This window comes from Hippopotamus amphibius, chromosome 2, assembly GCF_030028045.1.
Source record: "Hippopotamus amphibius kiboko isolate mHipAmp2 chromosome 2, mHipAmp2.hap2, whole genome shotgun sequence".
NCBI classification, from domain to species: Eukaryota; Metazoa; Chordata; class Mammalia; order Artiodactyla; family Hippopotamidae; genus Hippopotamus; species Hippopotamus amphibius.
Window position 1 is genome coordinate 219,008,965 of NC_080187.1, and position 10,663 is coordinate 219,019,627.

Sequence of the window (10,663 nt, forward strand, 5' to 3'; positions counted from 1 at the left end):
TCCACAATCTTTTTGGCACCAGGGACCAGTTTCATTGAAGACAGTTTTTCCACGGAGCAGGGTGGGGGTGTGGTTCAGGCGGTAATGTGAGTGACGGGGAGCGATGGGGAGCGGCAGATGAAGCATCACTCCTTGCCCGCTGCTCACCTCCTGCTGTGCCAGTCCACAGCCGGGGGGATGAGGACCCTTGTTACCCCATATAAGGTACCACCTCACCTGTCCCCTCAGGAAGCAAATAAAGGAAACTGTTGTTTGTTCTCGCTCCCCACTGCTGCAGCAAGGGCCCCAATAAAGCCTTGCCTGGATTTCTTGTCTGGCCTCATCAATGTCTATGGATTAAGGAGGCTAAGAATCCTCGTCAGTAACAGCACTGTTTACAGAAGGAGGCCTGGTGACTCATTTGAGGAAGCAGTGCCTCCAATCCTTTATGGATAGGGGCAAGTTCACTATATTGAATTAGATTCATAATTTCCAAACAGACCAAACCTTACAGCTCATCTTGCCATTGGTTTCCAAACTTAAAAAAAAAAAAAAGAAGAGGGAGAGGGCTAATTCTTCAAACTGAAGAGATCAGACTCTCTGTTCCAGAGTGGGAGTCTGGAGGGCCTGATGTGCCCCTAAAGAGAAGCTGCGCAGGGAACATTTGGGAAAGGGTCTTGATAAACATCGAGGCATCAGCCAAAGCAATTTGGGTTCAGGAGGCCATGGACCAGTGAGGGGTCAGGAGGTCACTTCTGTAAGTCTGTGTTTGGGCAAGGTGGGGCGGTGCTCTCAGGATGGAGCAGTGGTGGTATCCAACAGCTGGTGCTTTGCTTCAAGGAGGCTTCTTGAACTCTCCAGAGAGTCCTCCAGACTCCTAGAAATAAACGGGCAGAGGAGAACCAAAGCCCACTGGCTGAGACTAACCCACCACTTAAGTTCAGATTCCGTATTTATGTTACCCCATGGGAACCACAGGCTGAGATTCAATACATGCACTTAAAGTATGTTGGGCCCTGTTACAGGCTGAGTTGTGTCCCCCCAACCAAATCCATATGTTGGAGTCCAAACCACCCTCCCATACCTCAGAAAATGACTGTATTTAGAGATGGCGTCTTTAAAGCAGTGTGGGCCCTAATCCAATATGATTGGTGTCCTCACAAGAAGAGATTAGGACACAGATGTGCACAGAAGGAAGACCATGTGAAGACACAGGGAGAAGATGGGTATTTGCAAACCAAGGAAAGAGGCCCCAATAAAAAAACTAACCCTGCTGACACCTTAATCTCAGACTTCCAGCCCCCAGAACTGTGAGCAAATAAATGTGTGTTGTTTATATCACCCAACCTATGGGATTGTATTATGGTAGCCCTCACAGACCAATGCAGCTGCCTACAATAGGACATCCCCTCTGCCAGGCATTGGGTGGGGAGGTGCAGATATGGTCCCTGAAAGAATGACTCCTCAGCAGTGAGTTCTTCTTCAGTAAGGGGCTTAGATATTGTAAACAGACAAGGGCCACCCAGGAGGAAGCCAGGCCTTGAGAAATCCTGGCCGACCTCCCAGAGATGGTGTTGCTTCAGCTAAAACCAGAAGGCAAGATTGAAGCCTACACCAGCAGCTTGCTCAGTCTCTCACAAATAGTTGTTTTTGAATTAGGATGGGAAGATATCCTGACACTGCTCTCATCTACTTCTAAAATCTCCCCCACCCCACTGCCCCACCCCCCGCCCCGGGCCCCGGCCTATGGCTGTGGCAGGGAACAGAATGTAGTATCCTGTCTTAAATGATCTGGAATGAAAGGGAAACTGGAGAGGCTACCTGGTTCAATACCTGTTCATCCCACCTTTGTTTTCATGCAAAGTATTGTTTTTGTCACTGGTGTGTGATGTCTTCATTAGCTGGGAATGAAATTTCTGGCTGAAAGAATTTTTCTTTGAAAGTTAACACTTCAATGCCATGATCATGGGGGACACTTGTGGTCCCTAAAACTGCTTGTAGTTGGGGCCTGGGCGGCGGGGGGCAGCTGAGACTGAAGGTCCTGAGGACCAGGCAGTGAGAACTTCCTGAGTGTTTTAAGGCTGTGTGAATGTACCACAAAAGAATAAGCTTGAAAAAAATGTGTATATATGTATAACTGAATCACTTTGCTGCATAGCAGAAATTAACACATCATTAAAAATCAACTACACTTCAATAAAAAAAATTTAAAAAAAAGAATAAGCTTTGGTGGGCAGTGATTAAGGAAACCTCTCCAAGGTTTTCTTTAAGCATGGCAAGTCTGTTCCCTCCACACACCTTCTGTCCTTTCTCTAGTGCAGAGATGAAAATTGGCCACCCTAGGTTGGCCGCCTCACCTGCAAACCCAGCTCTGCCCCTACTGACCTCCAGCACACTCCTCACCTTATCCAAACCTCAGTTTCCCCATCTTTTAAGAGCAAACAGCCAATACTACTACCGCTGGGGCAGGAGCCTAGATATAACCTGGAACATTGGAAACACTCAGAAAATGTCAGCTAAGTTAATTTCCATCAGGATCAAACCTCAGCCTTCCCGCACAGGACATGCTATCCTTGTCTCAAAAGGCTTTACGACAAACAGGCTGCCCGGTTGTATCACAGGCATCCCTTTCAAATTCAGCAAACTCTTCCCACCACTGTTGGCAATGACATCCAGTGACAAGTTCTCTGGTGAGAGAAAGGGAAGCTTAGAGAGACACTGTCAACTGTCTCTTTCTAGTGATATTTTCTGGGACCCCAAACTGAAAAGCCCAAGTCAGAAATGAAGAGAGGGGCTTTGGCAGTGAGTCCTGGGAGAATCTGGTGGGGTCCTTAGGGAGAGGCCATGACACTTGGAAACCAGCAGAGATCCTTCACAGAATGGCTATCTGCTGAATGCCTCCTACATGCCTGGCATGTTCCCAAAATAAACGGGGGAGAAGCTTATCCACATGGAGCTGGAGTCTGGTAGAGAGGGTGGTAAATTAATAATGCACACGGACATGAATGTGACAGCATGAATGATGGGGCAAAGACCTGCGAGCAGGGGAACGAGTTCAGGCCGGCACCCCCAGAGGTAATGTGTGCAGCAGATGGCAAAAGCTGATTAGAAGTTACCCACTGGGAGAGTTAGGGAGGGCAAGGGCAGCAGCAAGTTTCCCTGTCTCTATTCCTTCCTTCCTAGGGTCTCAAACCTGCCCTCCGCCCTCTGACCAGCTTTCAGAGTCCTCTGATTGCTGCTTGTGTTATTCGAGGTGTCCGGCTGTGCTTAGAGCAGCAGGCAGGGGTCCTCTTATCTTTCCAGGATGGACCCGTGGTGAGATGGAGGCAGCTTACATCTTTATCACAGACTGTCCTTGAGGTGGGAGGATGCACTCCCAGGGGCTGCTGGGAAACACTCCAGAGTAAAGGAAGTGTTACGTGGTGGACAGATATCTGTGTGGCTGTGGACAGAAGGGCAGCAGAAGTGATGGGGCTGCCTGTTGTGAGGAAAAGGAGAGAGGTGTCTGGCCTGATGAGGACAGACAGCCCCCAGGGTCTCCTGAGGTTTTTTTTCAAGCAGCTAATGCACAACCATTGCATCTTTGTATATTGTAAGCTTAGACTGTCTTTAGCCCAAGACCTTTTTGCTATTTTTCCTTTCTGCATCCCATAATTTGAAATAACATATCTACCCATTAATGACTCTATTCCAGTGTTTCTAAAGAAAGGAATATGATGAAACATTATTCCATAATAACCCCGCAGTAAATAACGAAAAACGAGTTTTTCAGTGGTTATTATCGCTTCATAATGAGAAAGAGGGGAGCTGCCCTGACTGACTTGCAGAGCTGGCCTGGTGCTCACAGCTTGGTGTCTCCTGATGAACCTAAACAACTTCACAGAACTTCATTAGGCAAAGCAACTCAGTGAGGGTGACAGGTCAGGACAAGGGCAAGGTCACAATGTCATCATGTCTGAACACAGATGAAACAGCAAGCCACACAATGGGCAGAACATCCACCTTGTCGCAGGTGAAGAGAGAAGAGCTGCTTCTTTACAATGAAGGCTGCCGCATAACTTGCGTCTGCACTTCATTAGACATGATTTATTAAGATGTCCAAGCATAGGATTCTCTGCCTCCTGATAGCATCACAACATCCAATATAGAGCAAAGCCCAGGTTCCTGGACCCCTCTCCCCAAATCACCCAACACAAGCCTATAGTGAGTCGCTTCTGGCTCCCTTTTACTGGGATGCGCCTGGGGGTGCCTTGTGTACAGTGCCTTGTGTGCCGTGTCTCTCGCTGTAGCAAATAATAAGCCCAACTTGTCAAGTGCAGGCCTGTTCCTTGGGGTCTTCAGTTGGAGGACATTTTCAGTTATAATATATTCAGATAGGATGTCATTCACTGGCTAATTTCCATGAAAGCTTTCAAAACACATAAAACAGCTTATATATTCCACCCCCACCTGGCCACCAACTCCATGATAGTATAACTGTTGCTAAACCTTAGGATTCTAGAACACAGGATATTAAATCTAAGCTGAGAACATCTTGCATTTTTTGTGGTGTCTGAATGACACCAGGAGTAACTTCATGAAAGTGGAGATCATATTTTCTCCATTCATTCATCTACTGATGACTAATGGGAACCACCTTTAAACGCTTCTTCCCAGCTCTCCTGCTGTCTGTTCCCAAGACACACACACCATTCGCTTTAAATGGCTGCGTATGTGCTTTCAAAGAACATCTTTCAGAAAACCAAAAAGGAATAATAATTGATGTTCAGCACCAGTGTAGTTCATTTTTTAAAAACTTCCTATTTTATATTAGAGCATAGTTGATCAACAATGTTGTGATAGTTTCAGGTGTACAGCAAAGTGATTCAGTTATACACATGCATGTATCTATTCTTTTTCAAATTCTTTTCCCATTTAGGTTGTTACATAATATCGAGCAGAGTTCCCTGTGCAATGTAGTTCATTGAATGGCATGAGAATTAACTTCACACACAGTAGCATAATGACATAAAAAATAAATAAATACAATCTAAAGTTTCTGGTTACAGACTTTTAGCAAAGTGGCACTCAAAGTATATTCAACGTCAAGGAGGCTTTGCACATCATATGGAGCCTTTGACCCATACATCTGAGCAGCCTACATGTCTGTTTGTCTGGACGTGATGATGGAGTTGGGAAGCTTCAAAGAGACATCTTGCTGAGATCTGCACAGCAATTCTTTTCACCCCTTCCCAGGTGTATAAGACACAGCAGAAACACATGATCTGAACTCATGATATTTGCTCCATTGGATGACCCTACCTTTGTGGAATACATAGTGTGGGCAGGTCCCCTAAATATTTGCCATGTTATTCGACTTCACACATCCATTTCAACAAAGGAAAATATTTTAATCAGAATTTACTGGTATTAAACAATTGTGATAGTATTTTGGACAAGAGCTCCTTGAGTTTGGGGCAAAGGGAGTGGGGGAAGGTAGGGCTAGTATATTTATGAAATGAAAAGACAGAATGAAATAAATATTGAATGAGACCTACTTATACACCCCAAAAGTTATTTATCTGAAATTGAAATTTAACTGGGAATCCTGTGTTTATCTCCCCACCCCAGGGGGAAGGAGAGTGGGAAAGTCATAGCAAAAAATAATAGTAAAGACTGGGTAGATCAAAGCAGAGTTTTAAGAGAGGCTTGGTCTGTAATGGGATTCAAGGTGCTCTGCCAATGACCTAGGGGCTTTGGGCATCTGTTTTAGGAACCAGGAACTCAGTAGATGGCCAAAAGAGGACTTGGGGACAGTGTATGTAGCAGAGGATTGATGCTGTTGGGTAGTGGAGAGGTACTGACTACAGAAGGTCTGGTTATAGACCAGAGCCTAGATCAGCCCCAGAAGGCTGGCTGGGCTACGTGCTGGTCAACTGAATCAAGTTACCTGCCTGGAAAAGCTGCTGGCTCTGGCCCAGGTGATGTTCTAGGAGGAAGGGAATGAGGAAAACCATGTCCTGTTTCTCTACCCATCTCTACCCCAGGAGGACTCAGCTCAGCCCTTGGGGCTTCTGGAAGGCTCTCCTGGAAACCCAAGACAGCCACAAGCTTGTGTACTCCCTGTGAACAAGGGAAGATGAGGGCCTGACTGATGGAGAGCCCACCTGCCCTTATTGTCCTTGCCCAGCTGTGGTCCCACTCCAGGTGGCAGTGCCACTGTCTGGTTGGAGCTTGCCTGCTCCAGCAGATACCCAGTCTCAGATCAGCAATGCTGCTTTGAATGCAGAAGTGTCTTGCTGTGGATGATAAATTATACGATCATCCTATTCTTAGCCCAGGGACCTCTGTGCATTGAACTGGCTGCATCTGCTTTGGTTTAACCACAGAACCAAGCTTTACAATCTGTTGGCACTAGGATTTTGGCAGACAGAGTGAGGATGAGGAAAACTGGAACAAAAAGGAAACAAATTGAGACAGCTAGCAGAGAAAATGGTAGGGATGGGGAGGAAAAAAATCTACTCTTCCTGCTGGGCCTCCTGACCTGGGCAGACCTCTTAGGGAACAGTAGCAGACCCAAGAAACTCACACTCTAAAAGGATTACAGGAAGCTGGTTCTGAAGACACTGCGACCTGGCTCTAGGGGAGACTGAACCAGCCTGGCTCTATGCTAGATCTGCATTTAGCATTCTTCCCAGAGATGCTTCGGGGTGGGGGATGAAGGAAATAGGGACACATACAATCTTAGATTGTGTCAGGCTGATACTGAGCTGCTCTGGCCCGGCCCTTAGTGGGTGCCCTGTCAGTGCTGGTGGAGTAAATAGGAGCCCAAACCACCTTATTAGAGTTTCAGATACTTCTCTATAAATTATTAAAAGATTTCCCTTACTGTCTTAGAAATATTTTTATTTTAAAACATGGCACATATATACAATGGAATATTACTCAGCCATAAAAAGGAATGAAATTGAGTTATTTGTAGTGAGGTGGATGGACCTAGAGTCTGTCATACAGAGCAAAGTAAGCCAGAAAAAGAAAAACAAATACTGTATGCTAACACATATATATGGAATCTAAAAAATAGTACTGATGAACCCAGTTACAGGGCAAGAATATAGTTGCAGATGTAGAGAACGGGCTTGAGGACACAGCGGGGGTGGGGGGGGGCATGAAGGGGATGCTGGGACTAAGTTAGAGAGTAGCATGGACATAAATACACTACCAAATGTAAAATAGTTAGTGGGAAGTTGCTGCATAACACAGGTTGATAAACTCCATGATGGGTGATGACTTAAAGGGCTGGAATGGGGAGGGTGGAAGGGAGTCGTGGGTGGAAGGAGATATGGGGATATATGTGTAAATACAGCTGATTCACTTTGGTGTACCTCAAAAACTGGCGCAACAGTGTAAAGCAATTGTAATCCAATAAAGAGCTTAAAAAAAGTAAAAAAAAAAAATCTGTATTAGTTTCCTATGGCTGATATAACAAAATACCATCAACTTGGGAGCTTAAAACAATACATATTGTTCCCTTATAGTTCTGGTGGTCAGAAGTCTGGAGTCTCTTAGGGAAAACACCGAGGTGTAGACAGGACCCCAATATTCACAGCAGAACTATTCACAATAGCCAAGACATGGAAGCAACCTAAATGTCCATCGATAGGTGAATGGATAAAGAAGCTGTGGTACATATACACAACTGAATATTACTCACCATAAAAAGAATCATATAATATCATTTGCAGCAACATGGATGGACCTAAAGATGATCATACTAAGTGAAGTTAGTCAGACACAGAAAGGCAAATACCACATGATATCATTTATCTGTGGAATATGACACAAATGAACTTATTTATGAAACAGAAACAGACTCACAGACATAGAAAACAAACTTATAGTTACCAAAGGGGAAAGGTATGAATTAGGAGGGATGAATTAGGAGTTTGGGATTAGTAGATACAAACTACTATATGCAAAGAAGATAACAAAGTCCTACTGTATAGCACAGGGAATTATACTCAATATTTTGTAATAATCTATAAAGGAAAAGAATCTGAAAAAGCATCTCTCTCTATATATATATGTATATATATATATATATATCTATATATGTATCACTTTGCTGTACACCTAAAACTAACACAACATTGTAAATCAACTATACTTTAATTTAAGGTGTAGGCAGAATTGGTTCCTTCTGGAGGCCCTAAGGGAGGAATTGCTTCCTTGCCATTTCTAACTTCTGGAAGCTGCCTGCATTGTTTGGATCTGACCCCCTTCCTTGCACACATGGCTTTTTCTCCCCCTGTGTTCTTGTCACATTGCCCCTGTCCTTTCATAGTCAAATCTCCTTCTGCATCTCTCTCACAAGGACATCCACCTGGATAATCTAAGATAACCTCCCCATCTCAAAGTCCTTAATCACATCTGCAAAGTCCTTTTTGCCATGTAAGGTAATATATTTACAGGTTCCAGGGATTAGGATGTGGACATCCTAGGGGTCTGTTATTTGCCCAGCCACACAGCTTCTCTCTCAGATTGAATTGGTGGCCTTGCCTGTTTCTCTTTCAAAGCAGGGAAAGGAATTCAGGGCCCTGTTCTTCACAATGCTATCTGTAGATAGTATCTCTCATGTGCATCTAACGTAATCTTGAAAGCAATCTGAAAGCAAGGAGCGCTGTCATCATCACTTTGCAAATAGGAAATTGGGAAAGGAACTAACATGTACTGAGTTAAGTCAAATATCAATGGAGCATCATCCCATACAAGATCCTGTACTTTCATCACTTCATTTAATCCTCTTCCAATCTGGGAAGCATTTTTTTTTTTCTGTGTTTACTCTTATTTTGCAGATAGAGAACCTGAAATTAGAAAGGTTAAGTGGTGTAACTAAGACTGCAGAGTCAGAAATGGAGGCAATGAACTTGAACCCAGATCCATGTTTCCAGACCTCACGTCTTCCCCAGCCCTGTTCCGTCCTGTGTGTTCTCCTGACCACAGTCCTCTCATGGTCTGAGGATGGGTGGCCGATGGCTGAAGGGGACCCTGTGGGTGCTCCTTCATGGTACACTCAGACATCTTTACATGTTTGCAGAGGCATAGAACATTAGGGCAGAGATGAGTCTTAGTGCAAACTTACCCCAAGTGATCCTCAAAGCACAATGTGTACAGAACTATCTGGAAGCTTATTACAAAGTAAAAGTCCCTGAACCTCATTCTAGGAGATTTTAATTTAGCAGGTCTGGGGCAAAGACCAGGAATCCAGTTTTTAATGTGCGCAGGAACTGATTCTGATGCAATTGGACAGAAAAGAAAGATACCTGGATGAGCAGGGTAATACATTTTCTCTGGATTGTAGGATTGGCCTTTTTGTGTGGGGGGGAGGGGGAGGGTGGGGGCAGTTTTGTGTGTTAGGAGGCCAATCACAGTGGCCACACCATTAGAAAATGCCAAAGGATTCTTAACAGGTTTCTGGTTCTTTCAGCAGATCTGGTTAGGTGAAGAAATTTGCCTCAATCTGGGCTCTGATTTGAGTGAGAGAGACAGTGAAAGGTGGATTCCATGCTGTGGAATGGAACATTTGGAGATGCCTAGAGTCTAATCCTGTGCATTTGCCAAAAAGAAATCCAGAGTGGTCCTTGCAACGTCTATGTTACAACCTGTCTAACTGCACTTTCCAGAATATACGACCAACTAACCACTAAGAAATATTGCAAATCTGAAAGTAGATGGGCAGCATGCATTCACCAGAGATGTTAACACAGACTTCACTGAGGTTTGTTATTGCTTAGAATATTGAGAAATGGAGCATCAGAATGTATTATCAGCTGGGGGCGAGCGTATCCAGACTTGCTGCCTAGACATCTGGTGATCTTGGGCGGATTTACTCCGTAAGCCCTTGCTTTCTTTGAATTTATAAATGTACCAAGTCGCCTGTTACTCTGTGTTACATTTCCTAAACCAAATTGCCCGGGACAGATGCACAGTGCATTTGCTTGTCTGGCATATTTGTCACATTACAAACGAGACGTGTGAGTAATGATTCACGGCTTATCACAGATGATAATATAACTGTTATCACACTGGGGTCTGGACTCTGCAGTTCACTTGGGCTTATTACCAGCTGATTTCCTGAAAGAGCTCAGATTCCTGGCTCAGCATGCCTTTGCTAGGAGAGCGTGCTCTGAAAGGAAGAGAAGCAATAGTTACACATTTTTCTTGGTGTACCACTTCTAAAGTGGTGTCAGAGTTTTAACAAGGGTTCAGTGTCTCCCTTTAAAATCCCCCGCTCTCCGTGTTTCAGTGTGAAAGGATCCAGGCCCTGGTTTCTGCAGACAGTATTTTTTGATGGCAAGGTCAGCCGGTTGTGCTAAGCGTGTGTCCTGTGATCTCCATAAAAGGGAATCATTGAATTTTCTGTCCACTTAGCGGTGTCTTTTGTTAACAATGGGCAGGGGACTTGCATTATTTATGGAGCACTCTGACAACTCAGCAGTTTATGGAGTACAGTAAATGAAGAAAGGGAGCTCTTTATCGTTGCAATCTCAGCATCACCCTGTTAACGAAGGAATCCTGGATTATTGTGTGCACAAGTACAAAGGACACACTTTGGTCTCACATTCAAGCTAGCATTCCAATATTTGTAACTCTGTGTGTGTCTGCTGGCACAAGTGAGGTATTGCTTTAAAGATAAGGAGATTTA